At 45.3% G+C, this 13,351-nt stretch overlaps 1 protein-coding gene across 2 annotated transcripts in view; it reads right to left on the reverse strand.

Moving 5' to 3' along the window:
• Window positions 1-13,351, reverse strand: part of LOC127060968 (uncharacterized) — a 1,003,595-nt gene that overhangs the window by 922,469 nt on the left and 67,775 nt on the right. The window lies entirely within an intron of this gene.

Here is a 13,351-nt window from a genome sequence, read left to right on the forward strand (position 1 = left end):
CCCAGGGAGGCAGCAGACCTCTCTGTGGGGTGGATCCGGTTGACATATGGGGCCCTCTGTTCCCCTCAGAAGAGAGTCGCCTACTATGACTACCCTTCTTTTCTTTTTAACGTTAGGGGTGGTGATCCGTCTGACAGATAAATAGAACAGAGCTCCATAAGAAAAAGTCCCTAAAAAAAGAAAAGTTGAACCTAACAACCAAGGCCCAATCTGTCACTATTTAAAAGAAATTAGGCATTTAAGGCATAACTGCCCACAGAGAGAAAAGGACCTGAAAATTTTTAAAGAAGCTCAAAACACAAATGAAAAGGGATATCTAGAACTCTACCTCCTGGGGTCCAAATATCAACAAGAACTCTTAATAACTTTAAAAGTAGGTCCCCAGGAGGAGGAATTTAAATTTTTAGTAGATACAAGGGCTAAGAAGGCATGTGTTTGTAGAATCCCAAAAAGATGTGAAAAAAACCAAAATAGAATTCAATTAGTAGGGGCAAAAGGAGAAAGAGTTAAAGCAGCAGTTATAAAACATGTAATATTTGAAGAAACAAACAAAATAGGGATGGGAGATGTTTTATTAGTACCAGGAGCAAGATATAATTTGCTGGGGAGGAATTTGCAAGCGCAATTAAATATCAGAGGGCTTTCAGAGGGAGAGAAAATTGTAGTCAAACTCCTCCAATTAAAAGAAAAAGATAAAAAACAAATTTAAAAAATAGTTTAGGCCAAGCCTGAAAATAAAGGCAAGTTAAACATAACCCCTATAGCAATTAAATTTAACAAAGATTACCCAATTTGAGTAAGGCAATACCCACTTACTTTAGAAAGAAAAGAAGGGTTGCAAAAAGTAATTAAAGAATTACTTAAAGATGGAACTTTAGAGCAGTGCATGTCTCCCCACAATACACCTATATAACCAATAAAAAAAATCAGATAGAACCTACTGGCTTGTCCAAGATCTGAGAGAAATAAATAAAAGAACTATAGATCGATATCCAATAGCACCCAATCCCTATACACTATTAAGTAAAATTCCCCCATGACATCAATAGTTTGGTGTAATAGACCTCAAAGATGACTTTTGGGCTTGTCCTCTAGCAAAAGAAAGTAAAGATATATTTGCTTTCGAATTGAAAGATCCCAATACAGTGAAAAAGCAACTCAGACCAAATTACCCCAAAAATTTACCAAATCCCATCATTTATTTAGACAAACTTTAGAAGAGGTAGTACAACTTTTCCCTACTGTACTTGAAGTAAAACTTATCCAATATATTGATGATTTACTTATCTCGGGGGAAGATAAAGTCCAAGAATTTACCATAAAGTTACAAAATTTTTAAGAGAACCAAAGACATAAAATATCAAAAGAGAAACTTCAATTTGTAGAAAATAAAATAAAATACTTAAGGCATATAAGTAGCCAAAGGAACCAGCGACTGAATCCTAAAAGGATGTCATGGTTTGGAATGGGAGGAAATTCAGGGGAGTGATGCAAAGCTTTTTGTGTAACTGACAGTGTTGAACCACTGAGAAGCTGGACAGGTCTCTGTGAAACACATGTTAAAGGGGAAAAAAGCCGGGAACTCTCTCTTTTTCCGGTCGGTGGGGAGGTGGCAGGCCCCGGCCCCCCTGTCTAGGCCAGGCCGGGCCTGGCGGTCCTGCCGCGGGCCGGGCTCCTTCCCCCCTCCCCGGTCCGCCCGCCATCCCACCCTCCCCTCCCATCGGCTCCGGTCTGGGTGGGCCGGGCTCCAGCAGCTGCTGGACAGGAAGACGGGGGAGGCTGCGGAGCCCTGGCCGGAGCAGGGCTGGCCGCGGCTCTGAAGATCTTGCTGTCAGGCTCTCTCCCCCAGCGCAGCTGACTAGAGACCCCTGCAGCCCATGTAGAAAACCAAAAACCAACCATGAGGCCGATCCTGACACAGCCCAGCCGCAGCTCCCTGTCACAAGTTACCGGCGGGTCAGGTAGGCCTCAGGCGTGATGTTAACCCTTTCAGTGCTTCAATCCTCCCTCGAGTGAGAGAAAGGAACAAGATGCAAGCATGTAAAAGAACAACATGTAGTATATGATATAGATAATTCATGCTTTGGAAACTGTATAAAAATTATAAAGATCCAACCATGCCTCTGACCCCCATGGCCAGAAGCAGGGCTTTTCCTTTCAAAAGATTTCCCGGACTCGACCACATAAAATCATGGCCATTAACGAGTGAATGAGTCTTTCCTGGGTGATCAGCGACCATTTCCCAGGAATGTCCAGAACATTCACCGAACAACACCTGGGAGAGATTACATTGAAGAACAGCGAAGTCCTGGCTACAACTTGTTATGAACAAAAAAAAGGTTACCGTTTTTTTTTTAAGAGAAGGAGCAGCAGAGGAGTTTTTGAGTTGATCTGAGAGTTGACCGTGTGCCAAGAGTTTTTTGTTAGTGAAATGCTGTAACCGCCAGTTAAGTATCCTTAAGTATCGCCATTTGACTCTCTATTGTGGAGGATTCTTGTTTTCCAGCACCACCCTAGTCTGTTGCCAGGAGGATGACAACTCCCCCTCCACGGTGGGGAGAGGGGGATATTTGCATCTCAGGAGACATGCAAATTTACCCCCAAACCCAGACTACCTTGGGACAGGACCTTTACCAAATCCTGGAAAATACCCCAAAAGAGGCAAGCTGAAGCAGATTTAAAAGGTCAGAGTGGTGTCTGGACAGCAGGGCCGAGGTCTGAAGCCGGCAGAGACGCTTGAAAACCTCGGTCACTCCTCGCCCCAACTACAAACGATGCCAGTCAGACCCAGGACCCGCTGAACTGACAACCCAAACTGAGAAAGCCTGGGTATACCCCACTGCCTTGCGAGGACAGGACTCCCGGCTCTTCCCCCTTGGGGACAGAGCTGCAAATCCTCCTCTTCTGATTCACTGCTGGGAGCGGCGCGGATCTGCCAAAACCCTCATTTTTGAGCTGATCACTTTAATAAAGGCATTAAAAGGAGGAGAATCTCCTGCCCTGTTTATTTCAAACTGAAAAGAAGATTATTTCGAGGAGCCCAGACAGCCATCCAAACCTATGGACTGACTTTTGTACGGGACTGAATCTGCATAGTTCCCGTTATACATATGTAGGAACTTACAGAAATCTTAGGTCATTTCTGCTCCAGGCAGAATGAACTGTATATAAGCTGGCTACTTGGAGCAGTTGGTGTGAAACTCTGGGGAGACGCTGACACTACGTCGGTTTGACCCAAGTTCACCCAGCGTCAAAGTCCGGGGTGGACGCTGTCTTGGCTGTGGCGGTTTTATAATATTCTATTTTTTGGTTGTCGATCTAATAAATTTATAAATTACTTTTACAAATTTGGCTACTAATTTGATCATTTACAACAAACATGAAGACATCAAGGTCAGAGAGGAAGAAGTTAAGTCCCAGATGGGAGGGTTGAGGAGATGCCTTGTTTTTGGAGCTGAAATCCTCTTGTAAGCTATGGAGAAAAGACTCTTTCCTTATAACGCATGAAACTATGGGGAGAATAAAGTGTTCAAATTGATATCAAGTAAAGGCCTCCATGTTAAAGTAAGCAGATGTTGAAAGGGCTGTGATCCCATGAGAAGTCTGAACAGAGAAAGAGAGAAGAGTAGTCCTGTGCTTCCAGGAGAAGAAGATCTCTGTTCCCAGGGATGGAGATGATTTTAGAAAAAGATAATGAGAACTTTTGCCTTTGAACAGCTCATCTTTAAAACAATACCCCATAAGTTGACATGGCCCATTGACAAGATGTGGGAAGGCTTATAGAAATGGGAAGGACTTCGCGATGGCAGGGTTCCCTGGGCAGCTGCAATTCATAACAAAATTGAGAGCCACAGGAGAACTGTTTTCTTTCTTCTTGTGGAGAAGTTTCCATAACCTTAACAAGAGGGACTTCTCTCCCTAAGTGAACTGAAGAAAGACTATTTTAGAGGTGGTAAACTGACAGGAAATTTTAGGTTTTGTTTCTTTACATTGTCAGTGAGAAAGAAAAGGTTGTGGGGGAGGAGAAGTGTTCTGTAGGGTTTGTTTTGATTTTTTTTTCCCCCCCTCTTTTTCTTTTGCTTGCCTTTAATAAAATTTTCTTTATACCCTTTTAAAGTCTTGAGCCTGCTTTGCCTTTCTCCTAATCCTATCCCACAGCAGGAAATGAGTGCTTTGGTGATTGGCCAGCACTGACGCCCACCACACTCATTAGTGCATTGGTTGGGGAAATATCAAAATTGGGAAATCTGAAATTGGCAAACTAAAACCACTACAAAGGATTACAAGAATACCCTCACTCCCCCAGCCAAAACCTAAAAAAGAAACCAGAAAGCTTTTAGGCTTATTAGGATATGTAGATTGCAGATAAAAGGGTGTATTTAAACTGTTAAATTTCTGTATGAAATATTAGTAAAAAATGAAAGTATGTATGAAAAAGAAGATAAACAAAAATTTGAATGTTTGGAACAAAAATTGATCAGTGCACCTACTCTAAGTTTTCCTGCTTTAGATAAACCTTTTTTCTTATTTGTAAATTTAGAAAATGGGGTAGCCCCATGGAGTCTTAGCCCAAGAATGGGGAGGGTCCAAGAAACCAGTAGCTTATCTGTGAAAGTTATTAAATCCTGTTAGTAAGGGGTAGCCAACCTATATCCAGGCAGTAGCTGCTACTACCTTACTAGTAGAAGAAAGCAAAAAAAAAACTTTTAGAAGAAAATTAAAAGTGCACACCCCACATGCGGTGAGAAATATTTTGAATCAGAAAGCTGACAAATGGCTCACTGATTCTCAAGTATGAAGCAATTCTAATAGAAAAGATAATCTAAAACTAATTAGAGATAAACACCTCAATCCTGCCCAATTTTTGTACAGAGAACCAATAAAAGTGTTGCATAAAAGTAGGAATCTTATATAAGAAAAGTTTTATAAAATCAGGGCTTAGGCCTGTCACTTCTAAGTACGGCTAAGCAGCTAACTAAGTTCCCATGTGAAAGAATCTTGGGAATGAAAAGTCAGTTAACACAACAACCTATTCTTGTAGAGGAAAATAAGTTGCACCTGTAATAACAAAAGATCTGTCTCATGAAAATCCATAAAGAAAAAGTGTAAACACCTGTAGATAGTCCTAACTTGTACACACAAGTACTTCTAATCAATGAATTGAGTGGCAAGAAAACTACCAGCCAATTTGAGTTGAACATGAGGTCTATGAAAACTGTATAAAAATTAGTTATTTGAATAAAGAATTGGCTTTTCTGTATGAAGAAACTGAGTCCCATCTGCTTTACCTGCAACAATAAAAGAACTAATACATAATTGCTTAGAAATCATAAACTATCAGACCAAAGTGAAGAAAGATCTAACAAACAAACCCCTTCAAGGTGGGAAGCAATTATACATCAATAGGTATTCAAAGATAATTCAAGAGCAGCAAAGGTCAAGATATGCTATAATAGATGAAAAATTAGAAACCATAGAAAAGAGAAAGTTACCCCTCAGCTAGTCAGCTCAAACACATGAGTTATACGCTTTAAAACGAGCCCTCAAAATACTAACACAAGAGAGGGGGACTGTATATACTGACTCTAAATACTCCTTTAGAGTAATGCATACTTTTTGGGAAAATCTGAGAAGAAAGAGGACTGTTAAATTCAAAAGAGAAATGATTAATTAATGAAAAGCTTATCTCAAAAGTATTGCAAGCTTTACAATTTCCAGAAGAAGTTGCTGTTGTGCATGTTTGCGGACATCAGAAAAGGACCATTTTAGAAATACAAGGAGAGAATTTAGCAGACTTAAAGGCTAAAAATACAGCCAAGTCAAGGGAAGAGAAAATAATGATATTCCTAACCCCCACAGAAAAAAAATTCAAGATATCCCAGTACTCAGTGAAATAAATGAAAAAAATTTTCTTGAAATAAGAGCAAAAAAAAAGGCAATAAAGGGAAGTGGGTATTACCTAATGAGAGACAGTTGTTAAATAAACCACTGGCCAAGAAAATATTAGAAAGCATGCATAACAAGACTCATTAAGGTACCCAAGCACTGAGTGATCAGTTCCTGAGAAATTTGGGTTGCATGAGAGTTTTTAGAATATCTAATCAAGTAACTAAAAAGTGTGTAATATGCCAAAAAGTAACAAAAAAGTAATGAGGAAAGCATACCAAGGAAGGTGAGAATTTGCCTTACGACCCTTTCAAAGTATCCAAATAAGTTTTACTAAACTTTCCCACGTGCAACACTAAAATTTTTTGCTGTTAATGGTAAATCATTTAACTAATTGGATAAAGGCAGTACCAACTGTTAAAGCGACTACCAATGTTATATGCAAAACTCTTTTAGAATTAATCATTCCCTGATATAGAATAGTAAACAACATCAACTCAATTCAAAGAACCCATTTCACATCAAAAATGCTACAGCAGATAGTCCAAGCTCTAGGTATAAAATAAAAATTACACACTCTGTAGCATCCACAAAGTTCAAGACAGGTTAAAAAGATGAATCAAACTCTTAAAAAAACTCTAACTAAACTAATTATTGAAACCCAAATGTTGTAGGTAAAATGCCTACCCTTAGCTTTATTAAAAATAATAACTCAACCTAGGTCAAATTTAAGGATTTCACCTTATGAAATTATGTTTGAGTTACCTTTTCTGATTTCGCCACCTAAGATTGCCACCTATGAAAAAGGGGAAGACAGTATCAAGAGATATGTCCTGTCTATAGCACAAACCCTAAAGGGATGTCCTAGGGTGACTGTTATCCCCATTCGTGTGTATGTAATTTATGCTGGATATTATGTTCTGTGCCTTTAAGACTGGCAGAGTGAGAGTTTTGTTTTGGGCCTCCTATCAGCTACTCCGCGGGACATACAGATAGCACCAGTGCATGTTGCGGCTTCTCTGCTTTTTGCCCTGCTTTTTGCTCTCGCTCTTGCTTCTGCTTCGCTTCTGCTTTGCTTGCTCTTGCTTCTTTCCCCCCTTCTCATTAGTTACCTTAGCTAAACAGTCCAAATTCCTTTCTGGACTGTTCTCCCCCCCCCCCCCCCACCCCCCCCCCCCCCCCGTTGGACCTGCTGACTGCTCCGGACTGGGATTCAGAACACCGAGAGAGAGAGGTTACACCTTGTGGCTGCAGCAGCTGCCTCAGCACCGGAGGGACTGACAACAGCAAACCCCCAGGAGAGACTTTTCTGAATTTGTCATCTTTCTCAGAGCAGTGGAAGAGTGGTGTCATCCGGTATTGTTCATTGTGTGTGCTGGGGGGTGCTGTGCTTGTCAAATAAACAGGTTCTTTCCACCTCTCTCCGAGGAATTCTTCCTGAACCAATTGGGGAAGGGGCCTGTGGGTTTGCTTTTGGAGAAGCCCTTTTTGGGGATTCTCTCCAAATTTGCCCTAAACCAGGACAAATCTTGGCGCCCAACGTGGGGCTCGAGAGAGAGTGGAGAGACCCTGTTTTGAGTGCATTTTGGTTACCATTATTCTGTTTCAGTGTAAAGCAGTTAATAGACATGCTTTTTGAATTCATAATGTCTATTGGGGGGAAGGCTTGCATGCATTTCTGGTCCCTAAGGTTTTTTGAGATCTTAATACCTCTATGGTCCCTTGGTTTGTTTTCTTATCCAGAAATAGCTCTTGTATTGTCTCTAATACGTAGCTTTTACAGCAGAGGGGCAGTGACCAGAGTAGCTATCCTGCTGGGCTTGGTGGTAATAGCTTGCAAGAAGTTTGTAAACATGCTGGGGTCTGCTCCAGGTGTGAATGGTTCATGGCTATGGTTATGCATCCAGATTGTTAGAGGAAGAGCAGGGGGTGAGGCTTTTCAGCCTTTGCTTTCCTTCTTCTCCTCTGAATCTGTTGCATCGCTTTTGGAGAATGTTCAGTTTCCCCTGAATGTTAAGAGACCATCTTTCTAGTACTCAATCTGGTAAGCTTGCTCTATATAGTCTGCTGCATCTCTAGAATGAGGGCTGAGATTTCTAGCCGGGCTGATGAGATCCCTGACTCAGGAATAGACCCAGGTGTGGAAAATCCTAAGTGGTGTGGGAAATGGGAGAATATGGGCCAAATCCTGAAGGAATTCTCTGACCCTATAGTCTGGGACTTTCCCCATGATCAAATTCAGAACCCAGTTGAGGTGGGGAAATATCTGAAAGAGAAGTACCAGGATGACCCTAAAGAGAAAAAGATCATTGCACTGAGCTGGGCCTTGGCATATGCTTATCGCACATTGCTAGATACAGTTGGCCAGCAGACAGAGGCAGCGGGGCAGGGAGACAAAACAGCCAAGCTAGATAGTGAGCCTAAGCCAGCAGCTAAACCAATGGCTGTAGCTACCAGCACTAGAAGTGGGAAATGCACGGGCAAGACCAATCGACCAGTGGATGATGATGAGGATGATGCAGGAGAAGGACCCTCAGCGCCTCCTGATGTAAAATCAGAAGTCAAAGCAGCAGGTGCCAGACCAGAAGCCCATATGGAGTCCTTTTCCCTGAAGGACCTCCGTGGCCTAAGGAAGGATTACACCCGGCGACCCGATGAATCCATAATTAGTTGGTTAGTCCGTCTCTGGGATGCTGCAGGTGAGGCCACAATCCTGGATGGCACTGAAGCCAGGCATTTGGGATCCCTGTCACATGATCCTGTCATCGACCAAGGAATGATGAGGGGGGTTAATCCTCACAGCCTCTGGGCACGGGTCTTGGACAGTGTTGCACAAGATACCTGTGTGCAGATGATCTTTATATGCAGCAGACTCAGTGGAAGACCATAGAGCAAGGGATCCAACGCTTGAGAGAAATGGCAGTGGCAGAGATTATCTTCTCAGATGACGTAACAACTAGGAACCCCAGACTTGGTACCATGCACGTCTGTGATGTGGCGGAAACTTGTACGACTCGGGCCACACGAATATGCTTCTGCCTTAGCCATAATGAAGCGGGATGAGAGGGATGAGACCGTGCTGGATATGGCGAAGAAGCTCCGAGCATATGCAGACGCTGTGCATGGCCCAACACATGCCAGGATCGCAGCAGTGGAAACACGTCTGCAGAAGTTAGAGGATAAGATAGAGGAGAATCACAAGAAGCTCAGGGAGGAAATTAAGGAAAGACCTTCTCCAAATCTCAGCAGTACAGATCAGACGTCCTAGTGCCCAATACAGACGTTCCCCAGATGGAGAGAGAAGGTACACACCCCACGAGCTGAGCTGTGGTTCTTCCTGCGTGATAGTGGAGAGAACATGAGGAGATGGGATGGGAAATCTACTGCTGCTCTGGCACGACGGTACGTGAATTGAAGGAAGGCAGGACTCAGAGAGGGAGTTCCACCAAGAGGGAGCAGCTCCAGTTGCCCATAGCCGAACTGCCAGATATGATGATGATATGTCTGATCCCCTTGAAGGAACATCCAAGACATATGCCCAGGGAAAGAAGGATGACCAGGCTTAGAGGGGCCCTGCCTCTAGCCAGGTAGAGGCTAGGGAAAACCGTGTTTTCTGGACTGTGTGGATTCGTTGGCCTGGCACATCTGAACCACAAGAATACAAAGCTTTGGTGACACTGGTGCGCAGTGCACATTAATCCCATCAAGACATGTGGGGACGGAGTCTGTGTCTATTGCCGGTGTGACAGGGGGGATCCCAGGATTTCACCTTGGTGGAAGCGGATGTGAGCCTGACGGGAAATGAGTGGAAGAAACACCCCATTGTGACTGGCCCGGAGGCCCCATGTATTTTGGGCATAGATTACCTTCGAAGTGGGTATTTCAAGGACCCAAAAGGACTCAGGTGGGCATTTGGGATAGCAGCTGTAGTGACTGAGGGCATCCAGCAATTGAACACTTTGCCTGGGCTGTCCGAAAACCCATCTGCAGTAGGACTTCTGAAGGGGAGAAGAGCAACAGGTGCCAATTGCCACTTCCACAGTGCATCGCCGGCAGTATAGAACCACTCGAGATGCTGTGATCCCCATCCATAAGATGATCCGAGAGCTGGAGAGCCAAGGGGTGGTCAGCAAGACCCACTCACCCTTCAACAGCCCCATTTGGCCTGTGCGTAAATCGGAGGGGGAATGGAGATTGACGGTGGACTACCGTGCATTGAACGAAGTGACTCCGCCGCTGAGCGCTGCTGTGCCGGACATATTAGAGCTCCAGTACGAGCTAGAGTCCAGGCAGCAAAAGTGGTATGCCACTATTGACATTGCCAATGCATTTTCTTCTCCATTCCCTCTGGCAGCAGAATGCAGGCCTCAGTTTGCTTTCACCTGGAGGGGAGTGCAGTACACCTGGAAACCGACTGCCCCAGGGGTGGAAGCACAGTCCCACCATCTGCCATGGACTGATCCAGACTGCACTGGAAAAGGGTGAGGCTCCAGAACACCTCCAGTATATTGATGACATCATTGTGTGGGGGAACACAGCTGCGGAAGTGTTTGAGAAAGGGAAGAAAATCATCCAAATCCTCCTGGGAGCTGGTTTCGCCATTAAAAGAGCAAGTAAAGGGACCAGCTCGTGAGATTCAATTCCTAGGAGTGAAGTGGCAGGATGGACGGCGTCAGATCCCTACAGATGTCATTAACAAGATCACAGCTATGTCCCCACCAACCAATAAGAAGGAAACACAAGCTTTCCTAGGTGCCATAGGCTTTTGGAGAATGCACATTCCTGAGTACAGTCAGATCGTGAGCCCTCTTTACCTGGTCACCCGCAAGAAGAAACAATTTCTACTGGGGCCCTGAGCAACAACAAGCTTTTGCCCAGATCAAGCAGGAGATTGCTCATGCAGTAGCCCTTGGTCCGGTCAGGACAGGACCAGATGTGAAGAACATGCTCTACTCTGCAGCCGGGAACCATGGCTTGTCCTGGAGCCTTTGGCAGAAGGTGCCTGGGGAGACTCGGGGTCGGCCACTAGGATTTTGGAGTCGAAGCTACAGAGGCTCTGAAGCCAACTATACTCCAACGGAGAAAGAAATCTTGGCTGCCTATGAAGGAGTCCAAGCTGCCTCAGAGGTGATTGGCACAGAAGCACAACTCCTCCTGGCACCCCCGACTGCCGGTTGCTGGGGTGGATGTTCAAAGGCAAGGTTCCTTCCACTCATCATGCCACTGACACTACATGGAGCAAGTGGATTGCCCTTATCACTCAGCGCGCCCGTATAGGTAAACTGAATCGCCCTGGGATTTTGGAGGTGATTACAACTTGGCCCGAAGGTGAAATTTTGGTGTCACAGATGAAGAACCAGACCCAGTGACACGGGCTGAAGAGGCCCCTCCATATAACCAGCTGCCACCAGAGGAAAACACGCTACGCTCTTTTCACAGACGGTTCCTGTCGCATTGTAGGGATGACCCGGAAGTGGAAAGCAGCCGTATGGAGCCCCCACACGACAGGTCGCTCAAGCTACCGAAGGAGAAGGTGGATCAAGTCAACTTGCTGAACTCAAAGCTGTTCAGGCTGGCCCTGGACATTGCTGAGAGAGAGAAATGGCCAAGGCTCTACCTTTACACTGATTCATGGATGGTAGCTAATGCTCTGTGGGGATGGCTGGAGAAGTGGAGAGAGGCCAATTGGCAGCGTAGGGGAAAACCAATTTGGGCTGCTGATGAGTGGAAAAGACATCGCTGCTAGGGTAGGGAAGCTACCTGTCAAGGTCCGCCATGTAGATGCCCATGTCCCCAAGAGTAGAGCCAATGAGGAGCATCAACACAATGAGCAAGTAGACCGAGCTGCAAAGATAGGGGTGTCAAAGATAGACCTAGATTGGGAACACAAGGGAGAGTTATTCCTAGCTCGGTGGGGCCCATGATGCCTCAGGTCACCAGGGTAGAGATGCCACCTATAAGTGGGCACGAGACCGAGGGGTGGATCTAACCATGGACAGTATTTCTCAGGTTATCCATGACTGTGAGACTGTGTGCTGCCATCAAACAGGCCAAGCGAGTGAAGCCCCTGTGGTACGGTGGGCGGTGGTCCAAGTACAAGTATGGGGAGGCCTGGCAGATCGACTACATCACACTGCCCCAGACACGCCAAGGCAAGCGCTACGTGCTGACCATGGTAGAAGCCACCACGGGATGGCTGGAAACCTACCCTGTGTCTCATGCCACTGCCCGTAACACCATCCTAGGCCTTGAAAAGCAGGTCCTTTGGAGGCATGGTACCCCTGAGAGGATTGAGTCAGACAATGGGACTCATTTCAAGAACAGCCTCATCAACACCTGGGCTAGGGAACATGGTATTGAGTGGGTGTACCATATCCCCTACCATGCACCTGCTGCAGGGAAGGTAGAGAGGTACAATGGGCTACTAAAAACCCAACTGAAAGCCTTGGGTGGGGGATCCTTCAAAAATTGGGAGCAGCACTTAGCAAAGGCTACCTGGTTAGTTAACACTCGAGGTTCCACTAACCGAGCAGGTCCTGCCCAGTCTGAGTCCCTGAATATAACAGATGGAGATAAAGTCCCAGTGGTACATGTCACAAGGTTTGTTAGGGAGGACAGTGTGGATCAATTCTGCCTCAAGTACGGACAAACCCATCCGTGGGGTTGTTTTTGCTCAGGGACCAGGATGCACATGGTGGGTGATGCAGAGAGATGGAACAACACGATGTGTACCTCAGGGAGACCTGATTGTGGGGTGAGAATGAAATTGTTTGACGATATGGGGATAAGGGGTGGAATGTCCTAGGGTGACTGTTATCCCCATTCGTGTGTAATGTAATTTATGCTGGATATTATGTTCTGTGCCTTTAAGACTGCAGAGTGAGAGTTTTGTTTTGGGCCTCCTATCAGCTACTCCGCGGGACATACAGATAGCACCAGTGCATGTTGCGGCTTCTCTGCTTTTTGCCCTGCTTTTTGCTCTCGCTCTTGCTTCTGCTTCGCTTCTGCTTTGCTTGCTCTTGCTTCTTTCCCCCCTTCTCATTAGTTACCTTAGCTAAACAGTCCAAATTCCTTTCTGGACTGTTCTTCCCCCCCCACCCCCCCCCCCCCCCCCCCCCCGTTGGACCTGCTGACTGCTCCGGACTGGGATTCAGAACACCGAGAGAGAGAGGTTACACCTTGTGGCTGCAGCAGCTGCCTCAGCACCGGAGGGACTGACAACAGCAAACCCCCAGGAGAGACTTTTCTGAATTTGTCATCTTTCTCAGAGCAGTGGAAGAGTGGTGTCATCCGGTATTGTTCATTGTGTGTGCTGGGGGGTGCTGTGCTTGTCAAATAAACAGGTTCTTTCCACCTCTCTCCGAGGAATTCTTCCTGAACCAATTGGGGAAGGGGCCTGTGGGTTTGCTTTTGGAGAAGCCCTTTTTGGGGATTCTCTCCAAATTTGCCCTAAACCAGGACAAGG

This window comes from Serinus canaria, chromosome W (assembly GCF_022539315.1).
Source record: "Serinus canaria isolate serCan28SL12 chromosome W, serCan2020, whole genome shotgun sequence".
NCBI classification, from domain to species: Eukaryota; Metazoa; Chordata; class Aves; order Passeriformes; family Fringillidae; genus Serinus; species Serinus canaria.